Source organism: Psammomys obesus, unplaced genomic scaffold (genome assembly GCF_907164565.1).
Source record: "Psammomys obesus unplaced genomic scaffold, mPsaObe1.curated_primary_1811, whole genome shotgun sequence".
NCBI classification, from domain to species: domain Eukaryota; kingdom Metazoa; phylum Chordata; class Mammalia; order Rodentia; family Muridae; genus Psammomys; species Psammomys obesus.
Window position 1 is genome coordinate 388150 of NW_026594091.1, and position 16823 is coordinate 404972.

Below are 16823 nucleotides of genomic sequence, written 5' to 3' on the forward strand. Positions count from 1 at the left end.
GTGTTGGCTGTTAGTTTCTGTGCTTCCTGGAGTCCTGAGGTAGGGAGTATCCCCTTGGCCGGAAGATGATTTTTCCTGAAGGAGTCCTTCTCTGCTTTTTGGTTATGGTCACTGTATGGCCAGTGTTTCTCAGGAGTTGCCACTGCTCACCTCAGGTTTATAGCCCTGAGTCGTAGTTGTGGTCTTTGTTAGGCAGGGGGGGATGTCCTCTTACCCATAGAAGTTCTCAAGACAGCTGCCCCACTGCTGGGTTTCTTGTTATAAATTTAGTGTGCTGCTGCTCACTAAATTTCCAGGTACAGTCCTCTTGAAGAACCTGCTGATTCCCTAGCTGTGGGGTTTTCTCCCAACAGGGAAACTCAGTCTGTTATCCTGGGGCGCACAGTTCTGTCCGGGAAAGTGAGAGGTGCACTCAGCAAGTCTCTGGGACAGAGGCTGAGTGCTCAGCTCTGGGTCTGGAGGATGTGCACCTAGGTTGAGTTGGCGCCTGGGGGCGCTACTCTGGTCTGGAGGCTGGGTGCCTCACTCTGGACCAGAAGCTGTGTGTCCCTGTCTGGGATGGCGGCTGCAGGCACTGCTCTGGTCCAGACGCTGTGGGTGCAGCCCTCTTGAAGGACCTAGGATTCCCACAGTTTTGACAGTCTAGCTAGGGATAACTGGTTGATCCTGGGCACAGTATCTAAGGGCTGCTGTAATGGCTCTCTGGTTTTTGTAGGTCTGAGGATGCAGCTGTGTGTCCCAGTGCCCTAGGGAAACTCAATAATGGCGGCTGAGGACAGCGCTCCTGCCTGTATTAGAGCCTAGAGTCTGCGTGAATCCAGGGAGTCTTTTGGTGCTGGGTGTCCTAAGCATTAGAGCTGATGATCCCCTCCGCTGGGGGTTTCCTCCTGTCAGAGACACCCAGTCTTTGCTTTGGGGACCGCTCTTCTGTCTGGGGTGGCGAGTAGAACCCACAGGCACAGATGCCCACTTGTGGCTCCGCCTTTCTGGCCATTCGGAGCCTTGGCAGCTGCCTAAACTGAGTAATTTTCCCTAGACCGTTTCGGGGTGGGGGTGTCGGCTGAGTGCTCTGAGATCAGACCAGCCGTTTCCCTCCCTATGGGTTTGCACCTGACAGTGAAACGCAGTCTCTGGTGCCTGGTGCCCTGGTGCCCACAGTTCTATCTGAGGTGGTGAATCAGGCGCACAGGCAGGGCTCCATGCAGGCGCCTGGGTCCCGGCTCTGGCTCTGGGCTGGCTCTTGGGGCACCCGCGGAATCCGAGTCTTTTCCAGGGCAAGTCTGGGTGACCTGAGGTCGGTCCCAATAGTTTCCTGCTCCGTGGGGTTATCTCTCGACTGGGAAATCTAGTCTGTGATGTTGTGGGCCCACAGTTCAGTCTGGGACCGTGACCAGATTGCGCTGGCGGGTAGCTCTGGGCTGGCGACCAAGCACCTGGCGGAACCGGGATCTCTTCCAAGGTTTAGCCGGGTGAGTTAAAGCTGATTGAATCCCCCACCGTGGGGTATCCTCTCACCTGTGAAACACAATCACTTGTGTTTTATGGCCGCGAGTTCTGATTGCTGGTCACTGTGCCAATCCTGCTGTGCTGCTCCTCAGAATGAGAGTCCTCCTGGCACCGCCATCTTGCCCTGCCCCCCGAAAATTTACTTTTAAAAGTATTAAAAACATGTTCTATGGACAAAGGGCTTGTGGCAGGGTCAGGGAGGGCTGCCCTCTCTTAACACTCCCAACACCTTGCAGCCTGTGCTCAGGCCCAGCAAAACAAGCAGCTATGGTGGGTGGGCTGAGCCTGCAGAATTTTCCAGAGCTCATGGATACGAATAAGAAGGGTGAAGGCCTCCTAGACAGCTCAGCCTCCGGGTTGCCCCCAAGTCCTAGCCCCAGCCACTGGCGGCTCGCTGCATGGCTGCAGGCAGAGATGGGGAGAGCCCTGAGGTCCCAGGTGCAACCCCTGGAATCCTAAACCAGGCATCTCAGACCCACTTATAGCAGCTGGCTGTTCGCCAGTACTCGGTCCACTGTCCTTCCACTAAGAAGTTCGACCCTTTACCACCAAAGGAAACAAAGCAGACTTCCTCAGTCAAGCGTGATTCTGAGCTACAGTTGATCAGTCCTTGCACATGCCCCTGGGCCTGGTCGTGGCTTCTTGCAGACAGACAGCCACCTGTATCTCCAATTGCACTTAGTGAAACTGTAAGGCAGAAGCATACTTCCAGCCCCACACAAGCCTGCGCACAGCACCATCATCACCTACCCCAAGAACCCTGAGACCATCTACACCACCACTTTGGATTACAACTTCCACAAGAAGCTGAGGAGGCCTCTGTCCAGTGTGGAGCTCAAGGCTACAGAGTTCCTGGGTAGGGATGGGCCCTCAGATAAATGCTGACTCAGCTAGCTGCTTGGGTTGTACCAGCTGTTCCTATACTGCCCTGGTCCCCAGACCACCCTGGACAAGCTGGGTAGCATTGCTCTTGCACATCACCCCAGCCCCAGAGTAGTCTAACCTGGAGATGCCTCTAAGCCTACCCGGGGAAGAAGATTTTTTAAAAAAATCATTGTATCCTATAATAATAGAGAAACTCTGGTTCGTTTAAAATTTTTCAGATCGTTTATTTTTATTTTTATTAATTACAGTTTATTTACTTTGTATCCCCCCTGTAGTTACCTCCTTCTGCCCTCCCAATTCCACCCTCCTTCCCCCTTTCCCACAGGTCCTCCTCTCCTTCCTTCTGATCCTAGTCTATCAGGTCTCATCAGGAGTGGCTGCATTGTCTTCCTCTGTGGCCTGGTAAGGCTGCTCCCCTTTCAAGGGAGGTGATCAAAGAGCAGACCAATCAGTTCATGTCAGAGACAGTCCCTGTCTCCATTATTATGGAACCCACTTGGACACTGAACCATCATAGGGAACCCAATTGGACACTGAACTGTCATGGGATACATCTGTGCAGAATATTTTTTAAATTATTTTATTATTTTTATTTTTATTAATTACAGTTTATTCACTTTGTATCCCCCCTGTACCTCCTTCCCTCCTCCCCTCCCACCCCCACCCTCAATCTTTTCCACTCATGTCCAGCTCCCAGTCCACTGAAAAGTGAGGTCCTCCTCCCTTTTCCTCTGACCCTAGTTTAATCAGGTCTCATCAGGAGTGGCTGCATTATCTTCTTCTGTGGCCTAGTAAGGCTTCTTCCCCCTCAGCAGGAGATGATCATTATTTTTATTTTTATTATAATTTATTCACATTGTATCCCAGATCCAGCCCCCCCCATTTCCTTCCTACCCTTCTTCATCTCCTCCCATTCCCCTCTCCTAGTCCAGTGATAGGGGAGGTCCTCCTCCCCTTCCATCTGACCCTAGGTTATCAGGTCTCATCAGGACTGGCTGCATTGTCCTCCTCTGTGGCCTCGAAAGTCTTTTCTTATCTTCTTTATATGTACAGATTTTAGTATGTTTATCCTATATTATAGGTCTAATATCCACTTAGTATGTTTATCTTATATTATAGGTCTAATATCCACTTATAGGTCTAATATACCATGTGTGTCTTTCTGCTTCTAGGATACTCCACTCAGGAAGATCTTTTCTAGGTCCCACCATTTGCCTGCAAGGTTCATGATTTCCTTGTTTTTTGTTGAGTAGTATTCCCTTGTGTAAATATACCACAATTTCTGTATCCATTACTCTTGAGGGACATCTGAGTTTTTTCCAGGTTCAGGATATTACAAATAAATCTGCTATGAACATGGTTGAACAAATATCCTTGTTGTATACTTGAGCATATTTTGGATATATGCCTAGGAGTGCTGTAGCTGGATCTTGAGGAAGCACTATATTCCTAATTGTCTGAGAAAGCACCAGACTGATTTCCAAGTGGTTTTACAAGTTTACGTTCCCCCCAGCAATGGAGGAAGGTTCCCCTTTCTCCACATCCTCTCCAGCATGCACTGTCACTTGAGTTTTTGATCTTAGACATTCTGATGGGTGTAAAGTGAAATCTCAGGTTCGTTTTGATTTGCATCTCCCTGATAACTAAGTAAAACATCAACTGTCTGCCTGTTATGCTGTTGTTGGTTTGGGTAAACAGGTGGCCCACTTTGAGGCACCACAGGCATCCGGTTTCTAAAGGTTGGTGCCAGGCACAGGCTCTGGGGCAGCCCTAGCATGTCTGGCATCTGCTTAACATCTCCCTGGGCTTGTGTAACTGTGCTCATAGGTATTTTGGAGTTTTGAAATACATCCCCATTTTTTTTTACAATATAAAAAGTAGCAGAGGGCCCTTTTGTGAGGAACAGCATTTTGAAAGAATGCTTTGGGAAAACTCGGTTTTGTTTGTTTGTTTGTTTGTTTGTTGAGTGGGAGACTTCATAGAAATGGTTTCCATTGATATGGAGAGATATTAGTGACCAGTGCTTGTTAATTCCTATTAATTTGATGTTGGAGATGACAGTATGTGTGTCTGGGTTTAATTCCCTTCTTTGGTTTTTTCTGGTTTGGAATTATTTATTTGCTGTGTTTTTTTGGGTGTATTTAACCACCTTGGGTTTGATTTTTACTTTAGCATTTTCTGCCTGGCTGTCTTTGTGCATAGATATTGTTTAAATTTGGTCTTGTCTCAGAATATCTTGTTTTCTCCATCTACGGTGATTGATAATTTTGCTGGACTTAGGCTGGCATTTGTGGTCTCTTAGTGTTTGCAGGTCATCTGTCCTGGCCCTTCTAGCTTTTTGAGTCTCTGTTGAGAAATCAGGTATAAATCTGATAGGTCTGCCTTTTTATGTTACTTAACCTTTTTTCATTGCAGCTTTGAATATTCTTTCTTTGTTCTGTAAATTTAGTGTTGTAGTTACTAGGGGTGGGTGCATTTTCTTTTCTAGTCAAATCTAAGTGGTATTCTGTAAACTTCTTGTATGTTTATAAGCATTTCTTATTCAGACTGGATATTTTTTTCTATCATTTTGTTGAAAATATTTTCTGGTCCTTGGAGCTGGGACTCTTCACCTTCTCTGATTCCTATTATTCTTAAATTAGGTCTTTTCAGAGTATCCCAGATTTCCTGGATGTTTCATGTCAGAAATTTGTTAGATTTAGTATTTTCTTTGACTGATGAATCAGATTCTTTTATTGTGTCTTCTATGCCAGGGATTCAATCTTCTATCTCTTTTAATCTTTAGTTGATACTTATGTCTGTTGTTCCTGTTCTCTTCCCTAGGTTTTCTCTTCCCTTGGGAATCTCCAGGATTCCCTCAGTTTGTATTTTTTAATTGCTTCTACTTCCATTTTCAAGTCTTGAACAGTTGTATTAATCTCTGTCACCTGTTTAATTGTATTCTTCTTTATGTCTTTAAGGGATTTACTAAAATCCTCTTTAAAGGTCTGTATCATCCTTATCAAATTGGAGGTGAGATAATTTTCTCTGCTTTGGTTTTGTTAACGTATCCAGGGCTTGCTATAGTAGGATCCTTGTTGCTGCAGGTGCAGTGTTTCATTGGCTCTTGTTGTTTGTGTTGTTACACTGTCCTCTAAGTATCTGGTAGTCCCTGGATGTTCCTGCTTGATGCTGAAGTGTCTGGCTTGGTGCCTTTGGGTGGAGTTCTTGAGTGAAGCTAAGGTATTTCCCTTGGTGAACATGAGGGAATGACCAACAATGTGGGTCTTGGACAGCTCAAAGCTTAGAGTAGCTGAGCATGTTCCTGGACTGCCTAGGTGAAGCTAGGGCATCTAGCTTGGTGGCCTTGAGGGAGCACTCAACAATGGGATTGGAGCCAGCATGCAGCTCAGAGCAGCTGGATTTGTCTCTGGGCTACCAGCTAAAGAGCCTGGACAGATATCTTACAAACACTAAGAGATCCTAGATAACCATCCTGACTACTATACCCAGCAAACGTTTTAATCACCATAGATTAAGAAAACAAGATATGTCATGTGCACATATTCAGTCCCACAAATGATTCTAGAAGAAAAACTCGAACCCAAGAAGGCTAACTATACTCAGGAAAACACAGGAAATAATAACCCCATATCAGCATAACCAAAAGAATGGAAGCACACCCACACCACACAATAAACTGCACCACCATCACCATCAAAATAACAGGGATTAACGATCGTTGGTCTTAACTATCTGTAGAGCTCATTTTAAAACTCTATCTTATTTGGGGTGTTTAGGCCTCTACCTCCTTTCTAACTTCTCATCCCTACATAGGTGAGAGAAGGTTAATGGGAAGACAGGACATAGACCACTTTACTTCTCCTGGCTGCTTAGGTTAGATGAGTCTTTAGGTGATGTACAAATCTCTGTCAACAGCAAACACAGCTAGCAGTCTCCTCTAAGCTTCTGTGCCCCAAAACATTTGTCTCTGTCTGTCTGTACAAAGAACCACACCATCAGATTTTGGGATCTTCAAACTGCCAATTGACACCATTACATGCCATCACTGCATGCCACACTTCTCTCTCTGAGCACTCATATTTATATCTCCCAGAGTCGTAGACCACACCCCTTTATGTGCCACACATGGCAAGTGGAAGGACATTACCAGCTGGTAAAAGCCACACCCCACACAAGACAATTATCAGCTGTGGACAAACTAAAGCCCAACTAAAATCCAACACTTGGAATTAAATAAAAAACATATTTACATAACATAACTGAGTTTACAAAGAAACCCAAAATTCCATTACAAATAACTCTCAACATCAACGGACTCAATTCCCCAATAAAAGAGCCAGGCTAACAGAATGGACAGGATCTGTCATTGATTTTTCGTTTTCCTCTTTTTTCCTTCCCTTTTTCTTTTCTTCCTTCCTTCTTTCATTTCTTCCTTCCTTCCTTTCTTTTATTCATTCTTTCTTTCTTTCTTGGTGGAGTACAGATTTTTAAATTTATTTTTATTCACTTTCACATCCTTGTTGTAGCCCATTTCTAATCCTTTTCCAGTTCCATCTCCCTACATCCCTCCTCCCTTTTTCCCATCCAGCCTAGCTTATCAAGTTACATCAGGACTGAGCATGTGCTCTTCTTCTGTGGCCTGAAAAGGCAATCCTAACAGGGGAAAGTGATCAAAAACCTGGCAAGTCCATGTATGATGTAGTCCCCACTTCTTTTATGAGTGCACCCACCTGAGGCCTAAGCTGTTCATCTGTTAAATCTTTGTAGGGGGCATAGGTCCAGTTTGTGTATGGTCCTTGATTGATGCTTCAGTCTTAGCAAGCCCCTCCGGGCCCCTGGTTAGTTGGCTTTGTTGGTTTTCTGTGGAACTCCTGTTACTTCCAGGTCTTTTTTTTTTCTTCTCACAAGGTACAAAACATAAGAGATCAAACCATAATTTGGTCTTAGGTATTAGAATTATGATCTTCATTGTGTATATTATTAAATATGATTTAATGAGATGTTTAGGGTGGTGAAGAACATGAACATAAAAGTCAAATAAAATGTCATGATATATTATATGATTTTTGATGTACTCAATGTCATCAAGGTTATTCAATTGCATGAATGAAAATTTTAATTAATAAAATTTATTAAATTTTAATCTTTTGTTTAATTTTTTATTTTAATTTTTTTATTAATTTCACTTTATTTACTTTGTATCTCCCTGTAGTTACCTCCTTCCTCCCCTCCCAATCCCTCCATTCCTCGACCTTCTCCAAGCATGTCCCTTCCCAAGTCCACTGGTAGGGGAGGTCTTCTTTTCCTTCCTTCTGATCCTAGTCTGTTAGGCTCATCAGCAGTGGCTGCATTGTCTTCCTCTGTGGCCTGGTAATGCTGGTACCCCCTCAGGGGGAGGTAATTAAACGTGAACATACCTTTTAATCATTTCAAATAGTGTCACTCCCTAATGATCAAACAGCTACAATCTTCTGACCTATAGCGTTAATTCAGATCACCATGTACAACTTTTTGGCCCCATAAGCGTGTAGCCATAACATAATGCAAAAACAGCCTAACTTCAAAAGTATTCACAATTTATCACAGTCTCAATAATGTTTACATGTCTAAAGTTGAGGTCTTTTCTGAGAGTCATGGCAATTTCTTAACTGTACCCCCTTATAAAAGCAAAAGTAAAAAGCAGATCACATAGTTCTAAAATAGAATATATACTACCATTTCAAAAGAGAGAAAATTAAGCAAATTAAGGAAATATTGAGCAAAAGAAAGACAAAAATCCAGAAAGAAAAACTTTAAGTTCTGCTTCTCTGTGTCTATAAAGTCAAGGCACTCTCTAGATTTCCATCTTCTTTCACATCTGTTTACTACAAGCAATTTTCTCTCTTGGGCTGTCTCAACATAGGGAAGCTATCCTTGGCAGGTATGCCATAACTTTGGAATCTCCAGCATTTGGGATCTTATTCAAATCCAGGCTTCATCTTAATGGCTCACCCTTTTGGCCTAGGCACATGAAAATATCTGACCAATACTTGGTGTAGTTGTAGTCCTTAGCCATAGAGGGATATTTCACAACTCCTTAATTTTATCCTTTAAAGCAAGAACTATGTGGCCAAAGCTTCTAAGGCTTTAAGCTTATTAGGCCTGTAACTCCATGCGCTTGTACAAATATATTTTCACTAGCTCTCTATTTTTGATGATTTCCTTCATTGCTTAAGGTTCTCCTCATTCCCCTTTCACAAACTTCAGCTTAGCTTGGTGTCAGTCTTTACCCTAGGTTGCCATTCCATTTAGTCCACTTAGCATGAAGATTTCCTCGTTGTTTTTTTTTGTTTTGTTTTGTTTTGTTTTTTTTTTTATCATCTCCTTGAGCTCTAGAATTAGCTCCATTATTCGTCCTGGTGCTCTTTTAATCCTCAGACTGTACATTTTATATTTTTCCTTGCTTAACCTACTGATTTTCATTATAGTTCCATGTGAGAGTGATCACTAATAACCATTTATTTAACTTATTATCACTTATTTAACATTAAGTTATCTGAGAATTTTCTTAGCAACACCCTTCATCAATATTTTCCATTTAGTAGCAGGCGGACATTTTGTGCAAGGAAAAAAAATTAGTCCAACTTTTTCAAAATATTAAAAGAACAGTCTCTAGCTACTTACTAACATATTTCCTTTCTGAAAATTCTTGAGCTGGCCCATACATTTCAAATATTAAAATATTGTGTAAAATATTGATATATTTCAACATTTATAAATGTTCTTTTTTATTAATTATACTTTATTCACTTTGTATCCCCTCATAAGCCCCTTCCTCCTCCCTTCCCAATCCCACCCCCTTCTTCACAAATGCCCCAAGTCCTCTGAAAGGAGAGGTCCTCTTCTCCTTCCTTCTGATCTTAGTCTATCAGATCTCATCAGGAGTGGCTGCATTGTCATCTTCTGTGGCCTGGTAAGGCTGCTCCCCCCTCAGAGGGAGGTGATCAAAGAGCAGGCCAATCAGATCATGTCAGAGGCAGTCCCTCTTCCCATTACTATGTAACCCACTTGGACATTAAACTGCCATGGGCTACAAATCCAAAAGAGGCTCAAGTACACAATAAGGACATTTTCTCAACCATGTTTGTAGCAGCTTTATTTGTAATAGCCAGAAGCTGGAAACAGCCCAGATGCTCCTCAACTGAAGAATGGATGCAGAAATTGTGGAGTATTACTCAGCAATGAAAAATAAGGAAATCAATTGCTTTCTTAATCCAAAATTCCAGTGTTTACATAACAAAATCCAGCAGCATGCTCAGTCCTGTCACAGCAATATCCTGTTCTCTATTTTCCTGCATTAGCCTGTGTCTTATTTCTGTGAAGAGACACCATGACCAGGACAGTACATATAAAAGAACTCATTTAATTGGGACTTACATAAAAATCAGGAGAATTCCAGGATTACAGTGTCAGAAAACTTTGTAGCCTACAGATGTGCATGATTCTGGAGGAGGTTCTGAGTATTCTACATACAGATCATCAGATGACAGGAAGAGACACTGGGGCTGGGTTGAGCTTTTGAAAACCAAAGGCCAGAATCAAGGACACTTCCTCCAGCATGGCCACATCTACTCCAACAAGGCCACATCTCTAAAAAGAATACATTTCTTGATCCATTTAAATTGTCCCACTCCCTAGTGACCAAACATTCAGTCATATGTGTATATGGGGGCAATTCTCACCCAAAATACTACACATGCACAGTCTATAGGTCAGAATATGATAAATGTAAGGTTTGTTGAATTAAACAATCTTGGCTGTTTTATATTATCATTTATTATGCACTGAAAAACTAAGGACTTTTCTATCTCATTTTGAATACTTTCAAGTATATTAAACATCATAGATAAGAATAAATATCTTTTCTTCTCCTTTTACCATGAAGGTGGTATACTATATCCAGGTATAGATGCATTGTCACAGAACAGCCTGATGTCATTGCTTCCAATAGCAACAGAAAAAAAAAAACAATAAAACCAAAAAAATTGTTCAACAAATGATTTATTATGTTATATTCTGATTAATACAGATACTTAATGATTAAGCATATTTTATTAGGATTTGCTGTTAATGCTCTCCAGCAGATATGGAACACTGTGTGAGATGTCCAGATGACCAGTATGCCAACAGAGTGCACACATTCTGCCTGCAGAGGCATGTCTCCTTTCTGTCTTATGAAGACCCAGTGGGGATGGCTCTGGCTTGCACGTCCCTGGGTTTCTCTGCACTCACATCTGTTGTACTTGGTGCTTTTGTGAAGCACAATGACACTCCCATTGTGAAGGCCAATAACCGCATTCTCAGCTACATCCTACTGATCTCCATCACCTTCTGTTTTCTGTGCTCATTGCTGTTCATTGGGCATCCAAATATGGGCACCTGGACCTGCAACCGATCACATTCGGAGCTTTTTTACAGTGGCTCTTTCTACTATCTTGGCCAAGACAATTACTGTGGTCCTGGCCTTCAAGCTCAATACTCCAAGAAGAAGGATGAGATGGATGTTGACATCAGGGGCACCTAACTTATTCCCATTTGTATCATGATCCAACTTGTTCTTTGTGGAATCTGGCTGGTAGTGTCACCTACCTTTGTTGACACAGAAACACACTCTGAACATGGGCTGATTATCATTTGTGCAATAAAGGATCAGTCATTGCATTCCGTGTTGTTCTGGGATACTTAGGCTTCTTGGCTCTGGGGAGCTTCACTGTTGCTTTCATGGCCAGGAATCTGCATGACAGATTCAATGAAGCCAAATTCCTGGCCTTTAGCATGCTGGTGTTTTACAGTGTAAGGGTCACTTTTCTGCCTTTCGACCATAGCACTAAGGGGAAGGTCATGGTGGCTGTGGAGGTCTTCTGCATCTTGGACTTCAGTGCAGGGTTGTTAGTGTGCATTTTTGTCCCAAAGTGTTATATTTTTAATTCTTTATTAATTATGCTTTATTCACTTTGTATCCCCTCTGTGGTAACATCTCACCTCCCATCCCAACCCCTCCTTACTCCACCCTCTGCACCCATGCCCCTCCAAGTCCACTGATAGGGGAGGTCTTCTTTTCCTTCCTTCTGATCTTAGTCAATTAAGTTTCATCAGGAGTGGCTGCATTTTCTTCTTCCATGGCCTGGTAATGCTGCTCCTCCCTCAGGGGGAGGTAATTAAAGAGCAGGCCAATCAGTTCATGTTAGAGACAGTCTCTGTTCCTATTACTATGGAACCCACTTGAATACTGAAATTCCATGGGCTACATCTGTGCAGTAGTCTTAGGTTATTTCCATGCATGGTCCTTGGTTGGAGTATCAATCTCAGGAAAGACCCGTATGCTCAGATTTTTTGATTCTGTTGCTCTCCTTGTGGAGTTCCTGTCCTCTCCAGATCTTACAGTTTCCTACTTCTTTCAAAAGATTGCCTGCACTCTGCCCAAAGGTTGGCCATAAGTCTCAGCATCTGCATTGATAGTGTGCAGGGCAGAGGCTTTCAGAGGCCTTCTGTGTCAGGCTCCTGACTTGTTCCCTCTTTTCTCCTTCTTCTGATGTCCAGCCTCTTTGCCTTTCTGGATAAGGACTGAGCATTTTACCAAGAATCCTCCCTCTTGATTAATTTCTTTAGGAATACAGATTTTAGTAGGTTTATCCTATATTATATCTCTATATGAGTGAGTATATAACATGTGCATCTTTCTGCTTCTGAGATAGCTCACTCAGGATGATCTTTTCCAGATCCCACCATTTACCTGCAAATTCATGATTTCCTTGTTTTTTTATTGCTGAGTAATATTCCATTGTATAGATGTCCCATTACAATTTCCATATCCATTCCTCTACTGAGGGGCATCTGGGCTGTTTCCTGCTTCTGCCTATTACAAATAAAGCTGCTACAAACATGGTTGAGCAAATGTCCTTATTGTGTACTTGAGCCTCTTTTGGGTATATGCCTAAGAGTGGTATAGCTGGATCTTGAGGAAGTGCTATTCCTAGTCATCTGAGGAAGCACCAGATTGATTTCCAGACTGGTTGTACAAGTTTACATTCCCACCAGCAGTGGAGGAGGGTTCCCCTTTCTCCACAACCTCTCCAGCATGTGTTGTCACTTGAGTTTTTGATCTTAGCCATTCTGATGGGTGTAAGGTGAAATCTTAGGGTCATTTTGATTTGTATTTCCCTTATGACTAAGGATGTTGAATATTTCTTTGTTTCTCTGCCATTCGATATTCCTCTATTGAGAATTCTGTTTAGCTCTGTGCTCCATTAGATTACTTGATTTGTTGCTTTTTAACTTCTTTAGTTCTTTATACATACTTGATATTACTCCTCTGTCAGATATATGGTTGGTGAAGATCCTTTCCCAGTCTGTAGGTGGTCATTTTGTTCTGACAACAATGTCCTTTGCTTTACAGAAATTTTTCAGTTTCATGATGTCCCATTTATTGATTATTGCTTTATATCGCCTTTGCTATGTTCAGGTATGTGCCTTGTATCCCTGATCTCTCCAAGACTTTAAACATGAATGGGTGTTGGACTTTGTCAAATGCATTTTCAGCATCTAAGGAAATGATCATTTTCCCCTTCAGTTTGATTATGTGGTGGATCATATTGATAGATTTCCGTATATTGAACCACCCCTGCATGCCTGCAAAAATTCTACTAGGGAATTCCTACAGCTGATTAACACCTCTTGCCGAGCTGTAGACCCTCAGAGTGCACCCCTCACCACCACCACCAGGCCCCACCTGAGTGCACACATCACTGGAAATCCCACCCCACCAGAGCGCATGCCCAAAGAGTGCCAGCCTCAGAGACTCATATCGGCAGTACAATTCTTCCCAGATCCCAAGTCTGCAAATGGCAGTACTGACTACACAGGGCTGCCCAGCCAGTGACTGTATAGGCTATCCAACCCCTCAGTGATAGATAACCAGCTGAATAACCACCAAAGCCTAGCAGACCTGCAAAAACAATACACGCCCACAATCTTCAACAACGCTTGCGATCCCTTAAGTGCCTGCAACACCTTCAGTGCCTGCAAGGCACCCTTCTCACACACTGAAGGCCTCTTCATTCTCCAACACCCTGTCCCTTAGGACACACCTACAAGCACACACTCAATCACATGCTACCCCGCATTTGCCCTTCTGCACCTGCAAACTTTCCTCCTACAGGTATAGCTGAATCACCAATGCACACACTGAAACCACTGGACCTCCCTCATTTTTCTGAAGAATTCTCCAGACACCAAAGAAAGAACAGTCTGATCTGCAGAATCTAGGAACAGTGAACACTACAGATAACCAAATGGCCAGGGGTCGGTGAAAGAACACAACCAACGTAAATCAAGATATCATGGCTTCACCGGCTACCCCCAAAATTAAGGGATACTCCAACTCATCATAAACACAAGAAAATGATTTTAAAGTTATGATTATCCAGTTATTTGAGGCACATAAAGAGGAAACCAACAAATCTGTCAGAGAAATAGCCATATAGATACAAACAGTTAAAGAGGGAACAAATAAATCTCTCAAAGATTTGGCCTCCCAAATAGAAACAAAGAAAAACGAAGTGAACAAGGCTCTTAAAGAAACACAGACAAATATAGCCAAACAAACAAAGGCAGAAGTAGTGGCATTAAGAGAGGAAACAAGGGGGGCCAAGATGGCGGCGCCAGGCGAACACTGTGTCTGAGAAGCGGGATAACACTCTCCGTGCAGTGACCAGGAGACTGAACTCTGGGCCCTAAAACTACAGCGATCATGTTTCCCAGGTGAGGGGAGGCTCCCACGGCATGGGAATCGGTCGGGTCCACTCTCAGGCCGCACAGCCAGAACCCGGAAGAGAACCTGGCTAACGCGGGCTTTGGGTCTCCGGGCTGGTGCCGCAAGCCTGCGTGTCCCGATCACTTTCCAGGGTGATTGGTGGGCACAAGGGTGCCAGAGATTGGGAGTCCCAGTCGCAAGAAAGCCCAACAAGGAAGGAAAGTTGCCAGACTGGTCACTGGTCACCCAGTCTTTCCCTGGAAGGTCTCCCTGACCTCGGGTACCCGCCGCCATTACAACTGAGCTCCCGCCGTGCGCCCAGCTCAAAATCCCTACTCCCTCTTCAGAGGAGGCAGGAGGCATCCAGCAGAATCTGCTACAGACCACAATGTCTGTACCCCAACCCAAGATCGGGGCTGAGAAAACCCAATCCTTTCGGGCACTCCCCCAAACGCCGCCATAACCCTGCCACAGCTGAGCAGAGGAATAAAGAGGCGCACAGCGGCTTCACAGTGACTGAACTCCAGTGCTGCCGGACGGTCCTAGCAAACAAACTACAGCTCAGAATCTGGGACTGTGGTCATTCTACACGTCCTGAGATTATCCTGGGTCCAACTCAATAAGGTCTAGCAGCAAGATCTATCACCGGCGTCCCCCCGACCCCTGGTAGAGAAACACCGGCTCAGGGCTCAGGATCCGACTGATAAGCCCCAACCCCTGCTGGCACTCCCCTGAGAGCACCTCCATAAGCTTGCCCTAGCAGAGGAGAAGGTCAGAGGGGAAGGACAGAGAGGCAGCCTGCCAAGGACACAGCACCCTCTCTCCAGCTTACCCAGCAGCCCCTAGCAGAGAAACCCAAGCTCTGGATCTGAGAACACTCAACCCTACCCGGTGCTCTCTTGGGATCAGCAAACATAGATTCTACCGCTAGGCTGCTTCTGGCAGAGAGATCTGGGCCCGGGACCTAGGATTGAGTACACTCATCCTAACTCTTTCCCGCACCACCCAGGGACCAGTCAACATAACCCCTCCTGGCAGAGGGAAAGGACAAAGAGGCAGCACACAGGAAAGGTGGACACCGAGTCCTGCGGCCACAGTGTCACAGAGCTGACTGTTAGCCTACCCATGCACTTCCGCAGCAGGACCAAAACAGAGAGTAGTGAGCAAGGGGAACCCCTGTGCATTCCAACTGGTCCTGCAAGAGAGTGAATGAGCCTTCTAGGGAGAGATTGCCCCAGACCCAGGGCCTCTCCACAGAAGCAACCAGAAGAGATCCCTGCCACCCACACCCCTAGTGTGGGCATCATAGGGATTCTTGGGATAGCGACCCCAACATTGAAGCTTCTGCCTTGCAGGTCCACCAGGGTAATCCAGGCAAACAATCCCTGGATCTCAGTCAGAACTGCGTAATAGTGGCTTCCAAGCCACTGCAATAGTCAGAGAATCCGCGCATGCACACTGCGCCCACTAAAAGCGCACGCGAATAGCACCAGCGTCACATTCCTTACTTAGGCAAAACTGAAAACACAGTGCACACTCCCAAAGCAGTGAACCTCTCTCATCTTCCTGAAAAAAACAGTCCAGAAAACAGAAAGAGCAGATCATAGCCCAAACTACAATCTCAAGGAACAACCAGTGAGGATTATAAATAACCAGATGGCTAGAGGCAGACGTAAGAACACTCCCAACAAATATCAGGACATAATGACCTCACCAGCAACCCCACAAAACAATGGACACTTCAATTCACTAGATATACAAGAAAACGACCTCAAAACTATGTTTCTCCAGCTATTAGGGGCCCATAAAGATGAAAAGCACAAAGCCCTCATAGAAATAGCCAAAGAAATCGAGACAAACAAAGAGGAAACAAATAGAGCTCTCAGAGAAATGACCACGAAAATTGAGGCAAACAAAGAAGAAATGAACAAAGCTCTCAAAGAAATGTCCACACAAATGAAGGCAAATAAAGAAGAAATAAACAAAGCTCTCATAGAAATACAGGCAACTATACCCACAGAAGTAGAGGCACAATTAGTGGTACATAGAGAGGAAACGGACAAAAAAATAGAAGCTATCATTGAAAAGCAGGAGTCCACATTCAAACAGATGAAGGAAATGGTGCAAGACATGAAAACAGAATTAGAATCAATAAAGAAAACACAAATAGAGAAAAACCAGGAGCTGGAGAACATAGAGAAAAGATCAGGAACTACAAAGGTAAGCATCACCAACAGAATACAAGAGATGGAAGAAAGAATCTCAGGAGCCGAAGATACACTTGCGGAAATTGACCCGTCTCTCAAAGAAAAAATAAAATCTGAAAAGTTCCAAACACAAAACATCCAAGAAATCAAGGACACCATGAAAAGACAAAACCTAAGAATAATAGGAATAGAAGAAAAAGAAGACATCAGGCTCAAAGGTCTGGAAAATATTTTCAAGAAAATTATAGAAGAAAATTTTCCCAACTTAAAGAAGGAGATGGCCATAAACATACAAGAGGCCTACAGAACACCAGTAGACTAGACCAGAAAAGAAATTCTTCATGTCACATCATAGTCAAAACACTGAACTTACAAAACAAAGAAAAAATTCTAAAAGCAGCAAGGGAAAAAAGCCAAGTAACATATGAAGG

General features: G+C 43.8%; 2 pseudogenes; both read left to right on the forward strand.

Annotated features, from left to right (window-relative positions):
• The first annotated feature begins 1773 nt into the window (after positions 1 to 1773).
• Positions 1774 to 2391, forward strand: LOC129684663 (refilin-B-like; annotated as a pseudogene).
• Positions 2392 to 10519: 8128 nt separating this feature from the next.
• Positions 10520 to 11349, forward strand: LOC129684664 (vomeronasal type-2 receptor 116-like; annotated as a pseudogene).
• Positions 11350 to 16823: the final 5474 nt, after the last annotated feature.